The 10,711-nt window shown below is 44.6% G+C and overlaps 1 pseudogene; it reads left to right on the forward strand.

The window, feature by feature from the left end:
- Positions 1-2,566: 2,566 nt before the first annotated feature.
- Positions 2,567-10,480, forward strand: LOC125515136 (annotated as a pseudogene).
- The last annotated feature ends 231 nt before the right edge of the window (positions 10,481-10,711 follow it).

A 10,711-nucleotide genomic window follows, 5' to 3' on the forward strand; every position in this document is an offset into this window, starting at 1 on the left:
CAAGCTTCCCGCGTAGGCTGTCCAAGTCATCGTCATCCGCCATCCGCAGCCGCTCGAACTCGCCGCGGAGCGACGCGAGCCGGGCCGCCCGCACCCGATCAGCGATGACGAAGCGCACCTTGAGGGAGTCCCATACCTCCTTCGCGGTGGGCTTCGTCGACACCGGCAGCAACACTTCCGCCAACAGCACCCCGAGAAGCATTGCCCGCGCCGTCTTGCTCTTGTCGGCGTCGATCGTCGTGCCCTCCGTCGGAACGACCACCCCCACAGCCCCTAGGCACCAAGAAAAGCTTCCGCCTTGATCGCCTAGGAGGTGTAGTTCGTCGTGGTCAGTAGTGGGACCGGCAGTGAGAACGAGCCACCACCGCCATCGTGCGGTACGAGTGCCATGGCCGCCGGCGTTCACCTTCGAAATCGGGCTCTGATGCCAATTGTTGGAACCCTAGCCTTGCCCTAGCTCACCACTTTCTCTATCTGTGCACCTCACTCTCCCGCTCTAGCATGAACCGAGAAGAAGGGGGGGGGGCGGAGAAGAAGAACACGGTGGACACGACGAGAGTTTCAGGAGCACTAATGCAACCGCAAGAACGGTATTTTTCTCAAGCAACAAACTCGTCCCACACATGTTACAACGATCACCGTGGCGATCTTATACCCGGGCCAGCACTCGGCCACGACCCCGCCAGGTCCGGCCCGCTCCGCGCGCCCACGACGCACTCCCGCTCGCGCTCGCCACATTAAGCCCGCGACAGACCTGCGCGGTCACCCCGCCCAGGTCGCCAACATCATGGCCTAGGCACACACACGTATGGTGTCCACCCACACGGGCACCCCGGGCACCACACGCACGCACACACGTGGACCTACACCACGGACCCAACAGGCCGAGCGCGCACCCACACATGCGCCCGACGCGTCCGACCCATGATTGCGGCTTATTTGGCCAACAGTCCATCTACCGAGGATGGAACTCGGCAAACGCATGGCTGAGTTTATTTGGCTTTACTGAGTTCCCAAGAAACTCTACTCGGCAATTTTAATAGTGAAAACTATCACATGATCCGCCCTAATTGTACGGGCAAATAATATGTATGCATGGTCTATAATGAAATTTACAACAGAGATTCACTCCCTCATGATTCTACCTAACACGGTCTACTATGCGGGGAGGCGTTTTGGCTAAGAAAAAGTAGAATTTTTAAAAAAATCTGAAATTTTTCATAGATGTTTGTGTTAGTGTCGCAAGCATGCTTGACAATTTTCATGCAAAACGGAGCAGCAGCGTTTTGTCATGTGTTGATTTTAATTAATGGATAATAACAATGCACATGCTTTTATGATGCAATCGATTTTAAGAACTAAAAAAAGGCATTCAAGTGTTATTATCATTTGTAATGCATTGCAGAATAAAGAGTTCAATGTTTGTGTACCACCTTCTTTATTTTGTGCATCAGGTGTATAGGGTCGAATTACAATTTTTTTATCAAAGTACATTGCAAGCGAATTAGATTCCAATTACTTTTTTATTTGTTATTGCCTATCTTTCTATGTATGTAAAATTTTACATGCAACAAATACAAATTTTCAAATGCCCGTGGCAACGCACGGGCAGTCTATTAGTGTTTATATTTCTTGAGGCGAAGTTGAGGTTTTTCTTGTACATTAAGAAAAAAAGATTAAAGGGCATGCCCACTTAAATTATATAGAATTAACAATGCGTTTTTCACAAATAAAATAATGTTTTTGATGGCTTAGAAAAACAAATGAATTATAAAAAGAGGTAGGAGTGCGCTAGATTTTCCACAATAGAAAGTACAAATAATTCCTTAGAAAATAGTCCTATAGAATTTAATTCCATGAATCAAACAATCAACTTAAGAAATATTCTTAAGGATTCTGATCCTCCAAAAAGAATCAAGGAGCCCTAAACATATCCGAGCCTTGCATCCTCGTTCTGAAAGAACTGACGGGTAACCGCAGGTTAGCCATGCACGTTTAGTTTGTAAATTAGGATATTACTCCATCCGTTCTCAAATATAAATCTTTTTAGAGATTCCAACAAATGTCTACATAAAGAGCAAAATAAATGAATCTACACTCTAAAATATGTCTACATATATCTATATATTGCAGTCTATTTGAAATGTCTAAAAAGACTTATACTTTCTCTTTCCCGGTTTATAGGGCTTATCTCAAAAATTTCGGTTTTCCATTTTATAAATCTCAATATGATTGTTCCCCATCCCATGCTCAGATTTTAAGATGCATTAATTCATTGCATGCAAGGATTATGAGAAACTTGACAAATGCATGTACTTCATGTATGCATGCCTTGCAATTAATGTATTGGTAAACACAATTCTTTGAGGAAAAAGAGCGCATTAATTGAGTGTTTTTATAAATCATAAAAATTATTTCACCACTCATCATCTATCTTGATTGGTGAGATTTTTAAATTGAATCTTATAAATCGGAAAGAAGGTACTAGTAGTAGGTAGGAGTATTTAGGAACGGAGGGTAATCATGGGACGGGGGGCATGTCAGTCATTTCGGTATCCATTTGCACGCGCTGTTGACTTGACGTGACTCCCTCCGGTCGTCGGCTCGTCACCCTCAAATCACTACTCCTACTGCACTGCTAGTCTGCTACTGCTTGCCCGCGCGCCATCGCGTAGTCCACCACCGGCCGCGGATACGCCGCAGCCAATCCACCTCCGTTCGCAGATCCAGCACAGCCACCTCCGGGGACCTGCCCACCCCGCCTCGCCTCCCGGCATTACAAGCAGCCACCTCCCGAGCTCAGCATCGCCCACTGGACTTCGCCGCCGCGCCGTCGGCTGCTCCGACCGACACCACTGCACCGTCTCGCTTACCTGCAGCACGCGAGTGTAGGAGTTCGTCAGCCCCAGATCTCACCACTGCTACTTCTTGCCCTCCTCCGCCTTGACTCGCGACGACCGCCTCCTCCCTTGCCGGCCCATATCCGGCACGGCCATCCACCTCCCGCCGCAGATCCGGCACGGCCATCCACCTCCCGCCGTAGATCCGGCACGGCCATCCACATCCCGGCACCCGACCTAGCCGACTGATCTCAAGGCATCACGAGCAGCTCCCGTCTCCACCTCTGGCGCTCCGCCTCGGCTGTTCGACTTCGCCGCCACGCTGCCGGCTCTCCTCAAATCTCCGTCAAGCTGACCTGCAGCAGGGGACCGTAGCTGTCGAGCCAACAGCGGAAGGAGGATTTGGTCGGGATGCCGGTGAGCGCGACGATGGGGGTAATGAAGCCCCTCCTCGGCAAGCTCGCCACCCTGGCGGGCGACGAGTACAGTAAGCTCAAAGGGGTGAGGAAGCAGGCGTCCTTCCTCGAGAAGGAACTGAGCGCCATGAACGCTGCCCTTGAGAAGATGGAGCTTATGGATGAGCTCGACCCGGTGGCCAAAGACTGGAGAGACCGCGTCAGAGAGATGTCCTACGACATGGATAACTGCATTGATGACTTCATCCGCCAATTTGGAGGTGCTCCTGCCAAGGCAGGCTTCATCAAAGAGACCGTTCGACGTCTCAAGACGTTGGGACAGCGTCATCGGATTGCTGACCGGATGGAGGAACTCAAGGTTCTTGCACTAGAGGCAAATGAACGGCGCATCAGGTGCACATTCTCCCCCTTTTCTCAAGAAAAATATGCAGATACTGTACATTGTATATTTTGTAGAGTATATAACACACCTAGAATTACAAAGGCATATCTGTGCTATATGTTGTATCTGATCTGTGGTTGTTCATTATCGAAAGAAAAATTGTTTCTTTTCGGTTTTAGCCTTGGTGGCATTTGTTACTCATGTGTGAGATGTTGGATCTTAAAACTTTGCAATAATAGAAGGCACAGAGGACGGGAGTTTTCACAATCTTTTAGAAAAAAGGAAAAAAAAAGAAGAATTTTGCTTGCCTACTACTGTCTCTAAAGGACTTAAGTGTGACTTTCTTCCTGGACATCCTCTTTCAGGTACAAGATCGATGAGTGCAATTCTAGTTCTAGTTTTGTGGCTATCGATCCTTGCATGTCGGCGATATATGTGGATGCAGCTGGTCTTGTAGGTACTGATGGCCCAAGGAAAGAGCTTGTCAATTTGTTAACTGATACGGAGAAGAAGCTCAAGGTGGTGTCCATTGTTGGATTCGGTGGTCTGGGTAAAACTACACTTGCAAAACAGGTGTATGATGAAATCAAAGGGCGGTTCAACTGTATGGCGTTTCTTCCCATATCTCAAAAACCTAATATGACATGGATTCTCAACCGTCTACAATTAAAACTTGGGATGCATGGTTCTTCTAGTGCTTGTGAGTTGCAAGACCTCATTGAGGACCTCAGAAAACATCTCACAAATAACAGGTATTAATTTACTTCAATAACCACCCATGCACTTGCATTGGCATGTTATGTTGAATTTGAACAATTGTGTGATTTAATCAATGCTCATTTAAAAAAAATCAGTGCTCATTTATAAGCTTGTAGGATGCATGATCTAGGATAATCACAAAAAACTGTTCTGATTAGGTAGAAGCATTGTATGTATTTAAATTTCAAAGTTCTGATTTTTGGTAGTCAGTCGGCTCGGGACTCTGGAAACAGCCTCTTACAGAAATGTAGGGAAAGGCTGCGTACAATAGACCCAAAGTGGTCGGACCCTTCGCCGGACCCTGCGCAAGCGGGAGCTACATGCACCGGGCTGCCCTTTTTTTTAGTCGGCTGGGGACTAGTGATTAGAGAGTTAGTCGAACCGCACAAGCCCACAATCCCTGTACTCATTATTTTTTAAAGAGAACCTATACTCATATATTTTATAGTAGAAATCGAAAAAAGTAATATGAGAGAAGGACTACTACTTGTTCAACCCACAACTTCCCCACCTTCCAGAAAGCCTTGCAACCTTGCCCATTTCATCGCTTCTTTGAACATGGATTGTATTGCAAAGTAGAGGCATATTTATTGGTTTTTTATGTATGGCCAAGAGACGATACATTCTATAAGACATTGTATGAAGGTATTATATTGTCTATGTACTCCTGCAGAATTGAACATACATTCTAAAATCAGTATAGAACTAATCATCAAACACAATATCACAACTTTCCCATCTAACTAACATAGCATTTAATAGAAAGTTGCTTCTATACCCATACTGTAATTGTTATGCGTAATGATGAGTGATGACGACCATTACCCTGCTTGGCCGGGCTGGCCTTCACTGATCTGCCTACATAACGAACCTCACTTCTTAGGCCTTTGGTGTGGGTTGCTGGGGTGGTATTGGTTGCATGGTTGTGTTTTGGGGTGTGGGGCAGTGGTCGTGAAGCGGTCCTTGAAGGCATGTGCTCCTCCTCTTCACCATTCTTGGTTGGAGCTGTGGAAGGCGAGTCCCCTGTCGCTGTGATTGGTGTTTGGCGGAGTCTGCCGACTTGCTTTGGTTCTGGACTGGCCAAAGATCTGCCTACACGGGTCCTTTCCCCTGTCTTGCTCTTTCATTGGTTTGGTCGTGAGCTCTCTCCAGCATTAGTGTGGCTGCTGGCGAGCACTAGTGGGTAGTGGCCATAGTGGCACATCCGGCCTCGGGTCCTTTGTTCCCGTGCTGTGCTAGGTCTAGGTTAGCTAGGATTCGTCGTTGGTCATTCAATGAGGTTGGTCGTTGTCCTTTTAATTTTGTTGTTATAAATTGGCCATTCGTGCTAATCTTTGAGCTTTCTTGATGAAAATGACACGTTACCAGGCGTGTCCGAGATTTCTTTTTGTTATGAATAGCATATGAAATTTCTCAACCATATGAAAAGTATCCCTATAGAATTAGAAGTACCTAACTGTTCAGAATTTTCTAAATGCGACGTGCTATTAGGGTAAGTTAGTGCTCCAGAATAATACAGAATGTGGTGTCTCGAAATGTGGTTTAAGTCAATTAGTGAAGTGACTTAAGAAATGTCTCTACATGATTTTTTGTGGCAGTTTAGAAAATGTTACAAAAAGGGACTAAACATTGCTCATTCCATTTTCTTTACCCCGAATGTATCCAATAGTATGACCACACTTTCAACATTTTCCAAAGGAAAGAAAATGTCTTTACAGCACGATGTGGCAGTCTGTAGACACATATTAAGAAGTTTTTAGATGCCTCCGTGTGAGGTATTTGTTCTATTGTTTGGGCCCACGACAAATCTTGCATTTTTTTTGGCTATAACACCAAATTTGTAGTATTAACATCAGACTTTTGTCAATGCATCTTAGTTCCACAACACATTGAGACTTTGTCAATGTGGATTTTTGGTGTGTGTATGTGTAATTACTTAGAAGGTGTGCTGATGCCAAAAAAAAATGACTTGCACAATACTATGAGCAGACATATTGTACAAAACCGACAAGAGGTTGTAGCTGCACTGCTCAAAAATTAAATTGCATATTTCTTTTCTGTATGGCGCATATGTGCATATTGTTGGTTGTTGCATAACATTTTTCTGATGCACAAGCTCTTACTGTGCGGATGCGGAAAACGTCTTACCTCGGTGTGAGGGGATGACCTACATGTTTATAGGCAGGGGCGCACATCCCTGATAGGGCATACATTGTTGAGATTCTGTAGGAGAGATTACATCTTGGAGGAGAAGGGATAAGAGTATGGTTATAAGAGATAGGAGCTAACACTCCTAGCTAACAACCTGGCCGCGCTAATTACCTCGGCCAATCTCCTCTGTCACGTTATCAAGTGTTTAACACTTACATGATGCCAATCAACATGAATGCGGTTATAATGTTGCTCTATATAAACTGCAAGTTTTTTTTCTCGAATATGCATTAGAACTGTGTATCATTGCATTAAGGAGAAAAAAAGGTTACAAGGAAATCCCGACACATGCCACTCTACCCAAAACTAGAAAAGAAAAAACCCGCGCCTGTTACAAAAAACAACGACCAAAGTAACCCAAAAAAATGAATGACCATTAGGTGGTAGAAGCCAAAAGTTGCGCCATGTCCCTAGTTCTGGCCAAGCAGTAGAGGTGTCCTTCCTCCGAAATCCTACTAACCATTAGGTTGACACTCGATGTGGCTCCATTAAGCACACAATCATTCCGATGCTTCCACAACATCCAGGCCCCCAAAGTGATCAGCGAGTTGAGCCCCTGTTTGAAGATACCAGAAGGCAAAGAATTGATTCTCAATCACTAATCACACAACACATTATCGTCGGTGTGTGGCGAGAAGTCCGGTAGACCAGAGCGACGAGCACACACCAAACTTGTCTAGAGAAGACAAAGTTCGTCAAAATGTGTTGGATCGTTTCTAGCTCTTGATCACACATGGGGCTTTGACTCGGGTGGGGCAATCCCTTTGTGCCAATCTGTCGCTGTCCAGCATCTATTGTCCGCTGCCAGCCAGAGGAAAAACTTACACTTCTTTGGAGCCCAAGACTTCCAAATAAGCTTATTGCATACTTGCATTGCATCTTTCTTTTTTTGGCATGCATATTTGCATCTTACGTACCCAGCTGTGTTTTGTACAGTGAAACAGGGGACAGTTTTGTAGCTTGGCCGTTGAAGTCAATAATCATGTATTGTGAACTACTCCCTCTGTTCCTAAATATAGGTCTTTTTAGAGATTTCAATATGGACTACATATGGATGTATATAGACATAGTTTAGAGTGTAGATTCACTCATTTTGCTCCGTATGTAGTCCATATTGGAATCTCTAGAAAGACTTATATTTAGGAATGGAGGAAGTAAGTACTAATTTAGCCTTAGGAATAAGGGATTCAGTTATTATCAAAACGAAAGACATAGAAATACAACAGCATATATCTATTGTAATATGCTTAGATGCTTGTCCGTGCAATCGACTGGTACAGGTCTACAGGAAGACCATCCATTATGATCCATGCATGCTTTCTTTCTTGCTTGCTTAATTCCCTGATTTTCTCTTGTGAACGGCTGATGCAATTTTCTTTTATTGCAAGGATCGTACATTTTACAATTAATGTGAAGTTAATTAGTCCTTTTGCTTAGAAGATAGAAATACAATAGCATATATTTTGTGCCTGAGAATTTAGTGAGCGAAATTAACTTGGATGTTATTGTCTTATTGAGATTATCTGATGGTGCCATTTAGTTTTGTGAAATATGTGAGCCTGCTAATCTAACCCTCGATAGCAGATTCGCTTGAATCCAATTGGTTTTAATTTCATTCAAGTTCAATAGAATGTTTTGGTACTTTCCCCTGCAACTTATATTCATATCCAATCATAGTGTAATGTCTGCATACAATTGACAGGTACCTTATTGTAGTTGATGACCTGTGGGATCAATCAGTATGGAATGCTATTAGCCGTGCCTTTCCAGAAAATGATAAAGGGAGTAGAGTAATAGTAACCACTCGAGTGGAAGATGTGGCTTCTGGGGCATGCTGCAGTCACCCAGGGTCCATTTACAGAATGAACTTCCTCGACGAACAAGACTCAAAAAGGTTATTTTATAATAGAATATATGGATCTGAAGATGACTGTCCATCCCGATTTGAAGATATTTCAGCTGAAATTCTGAAGAAGTGTGGTGGACTCCCACTTGCAATCATTACTATATCTAGCCTATTAGCCAGTCGTCCTGAAATGGACGAGTGGGAGGCCATAAGGAATTCTCTGGGCACCCAGTTTGCAATAAATCCCACAACGGAAGGGATAAAGAGTATATTAAACCTTAGTTATATGCATCTTCCTCTTCATCTCCGGGCATGTTTTCTGCACGTTGGTATGTATCCAGAAGACCGTGAGATAGAGAGGGATGATTTGGTTCGTCAATGGGTTGCAGAAGGCTTCATCAATAATTTGTATGGGCAAGATATGGAGGTTGCTGCGAAGAGCTATTTCAATGAACTTATCAACAGAAGCTTGATTCAGCCTGAACGTACTGATCATGGAGAGTTGTTATCATGCAGAGTACATGATATGATGCTTGATTTAATCTTAAGCAAGTGTGCAGAGCACAACTTTATCAGAGTTGAATGCAGTTCTGAAGACATGGCAAGAGAGCATGCCTGGAAGTACAAGACCCGCCGTATATCCCTGAATTTAACCGGTGGCAGCGCAGCAGATGGGACAGCATCAGAGACCATTGCCTCTAGCCTATCACAAGTTCGATCACTTGCACGGTTTGGGGAATCCAAGTACATACCTCCTCTTTTGCATTGTAAGTATATCAGAGTCATTCACTTTGAAGTTTTGGGGGAACTATGCCACAAGGAAATCGATCTGAGAGCCATTAGCCAATTGCTCCAATTGAGGTATTTAAAGGTTTCAGCTGACCAATACGTGAAACTCCCTACTGAAATGCAAGGGCTTGTGCTTTTGGAGACACTAGAATTACATATCAAATGGATACAACTCCCATCAGATATAGTTCACTTGCGTCGCTTGACCCACTTGGTAGTTCCAAAGAGACAGATCTGCCTAAAGGGATCAGGAACATGAAATCACTGCGCACTCTAGATGGGTTTGAACTGGGATGGAGCTCCTTGGAGGATATCAAGGGACTCGGTGAGCTGACCAATCTGAGGTGCCTAAGGCTCTCAAAGTGTGCCATGGGTGATTTGAACACAGCAGGGGTTGATGCCTTGGTGTCCTCCATTGGAATGCTCCATGACCTCAGATATCTCTGCATCCATGGTCAGGTCATAGATACAAAAAAACGGCTGGCCTCATTATCAGATCCTCCTCGCCATATCAAGGTATTTAAACTGGATGATTGGAAGATGTCCAGAGCTCCCAAATGGATTTGCAGTCTCCAATGTCTCTACCGCCTGGAGCTGGATGTTGAAGAGATGACCATCGATGAGTTTCTTGCTCTTGGTAAGATGGCCTCTCTCGTTCACCTCTCTTTGTCTGTGTTGAGCTTCGCTCCAAGAGAAGGGAGAAAAAGGAATGTTGCGAGCATCTCCATGGGATTATTCCCAGTTCTGGAGGACTTTGCATGCTTCGCTGGTAGTGATCTGACCGCATGCCTTGCCTTTGAGGCAGGGGCTATGCCCAAACTCCGAAGGCTCAGGCTACATTTCAACGAGAGGTACTGGGGTGGTGCCGCGACAGTTGGCTTGGAGCACCTGTTAAGTCTCGAGCATGTCGCTGTACGTATGGGAAGTGACTCTGATCGGTTTCCTCAACGAGTGCTCCGTGATGCGAACTCTGCGTTCAAAAACTGTATACAACTGCACCCAGGCCATCCGTCCTTTACCGTCGATGGGTCCGGCTTTACTCCCTATTGTGCGTGAGAAAGGCATTGTATACTCAGGGATAATAGTGTTTACATACTCACTGTAGCTGAGAACGACCAGCAGAGAGCTGTTGCAGAGTCAGATTGCACAACAAGTGGAATGTTCCACTGGAAGTGATGACTAACAGCCTGAACTGAATCCCAAATATGAAAACTGACAGTGACGAGCACCGCAGATAGCAATTTGTGTCTTTCGATCAGCCACTCTAATTTGCATCATCCCTTCGCTATTTTTCTTTTTAGAGTGAATTCCGGCTTTTACCCCCTAATTAACCATTTTTGACACTATTTACCCCATTTAACAAATTTTCATCCAGATTACCCCATTTAGTGACAATCTTGTCTGTTCTTACCCCTTTTAAATTTTAAGAGCCTTCTTGCAAAGATCATGTTAATTTTACTTGAGACTA

The sequence above is a fragment of the Triticum urartu genome, chromosome 6, assembly GCF_003073215.2.
Source record: "Triticum urartu cultivar G1812 chromosome 6, Tu2.1, whole genome shotgun sequence".
Lineage (NCBI taxonomy): Eukaryota > Viridiplantae > Streptophyta > Magnoliopsida > Poales > Poaceae > Triticum > Triticum urartu.